The sequence below is a fragment of the Haliaeetus leucocephalus genome, unplaced genomic scaffold, assembly GCF_000737465.1.
Source record: "Haliaeetus leucocephalus isolate CR32 unplaced genomic scaffold, Haliaeetus_leucocephalus-4.0 Scaffold13, whole genome shotgun sequence".
Taxonomy (NCBI): Eukaryota; Metazoa; Chordata; class Aves; order Accipitriformes; family Accipitridae; genus Haliaeetus; species Haliaeetus leucocephalus.
In genome coordinates, this window is record NW_010972449.1 from 2,192,733 (window position 1) to 2,194,046 (window position 1,314).

A 1,314-nucleotide genomic window follows, 5' to 3' on the forward strand; every position below is an offset into this window, starting at 1 on the left:
AATTCTGTTTTAAAGATCAGATCAAAACTTTAATTTTTGGTTGTGCCAATACATTTAACACCTCAGAAGAGCAAAACAGACACAAGTTTGGATCTTTTTCAGACTTTCTTTGCAGTTCACCTCCAACCCTCCTACAGAGGAAAGGAAAAATATGTTGAAACTGCAGTAGCCTATTCGGACAACCGGAAAAGAATGCAACATCACAGTGGGCACAGTACAGCTCCCGTGGTTCGTTAAAGAGCATGCTGATGAGACACTAAACTGGCCCTACACAATGGTATCTGTATGCTCACCTTGAAGGGCCACACATCAAGTAAATACACAGACTGGGTGAATCCTGTTCTGACTAGCGATGCATTCCTGAACAGCTAGAAACTTGCACCAAATCTCCAAGAGATAACCAGGCTGAGGGACATAAGAAACAGCAAAGAGAACTGTCTCCAGTTAAAGAAACAATAACTGTGAGAAGAAACTGCAGTAGAAATTAATTCTGTTTGCACCACCAGCTACTTCACCCGGGCAGAGGGTAAGGTTTCACTCCCTAAGAATGAATCCTTCGTGGTGCCCCTTTCACCAGGAAGCCATGCAGCTGATGGACTCCTCGCCCTGTAACTTTTATCATTAGCCCAAATTAGAGTCTGTTTTCTGAAGGCGTGACCACCAGCTTTATGCCAGCACTGTAATGTGAGCTCCCAGGTCCAGTAATAAAACTACATTTTTTTTCCTGGAGCATATCTTAACAGAAGGTCTGGTTTCTATTAAAGGTAGGATGGAAGTAACGGATTGCGGCCCCTCCCCAGTGTCTGATTTAATCGGTTTCATAAGCGGAACTCAGTCACCCTAATGTCTCCCAGTGCACAAGGGATTTTGGCAGATCCACCCCCTTTCCGGCTTGGTACCAAAGGAACTCAAACTCTCTAGATCTTTCCAGTGAGACCTGACATTTCCCCGCTACACAGTTTCGGAAGGTTTCGGCACACCTGGGAGAAACCCAGGGAGGAGAAGGATGAGCGCTGAGTCCGGCGGCACGCTGGGCAAGGGGCTGTGCTCGCCTGGCCCCCGAGGGCTCCCCAGCGATCCCTCTACACCCGTGCAAAGTTACACATCTCGCCCAAGAATAGGCTCGAGAGGCAGCGGCAGGGGAGGAGGTGTCTGCCGAAACCCGACCACGCTCCACGCTGCTCCCGGGGTACGGCACCGAAGGACGCCTTTCCCGACCGGGGCAGACCCGGGACAAACACCGGCGGCCCGCACCGCAGGCGGGGGTGGGTGGCTGCCGGCGGCCCCAGGGCAGCCCAGCCGAGGGGCCTGGGG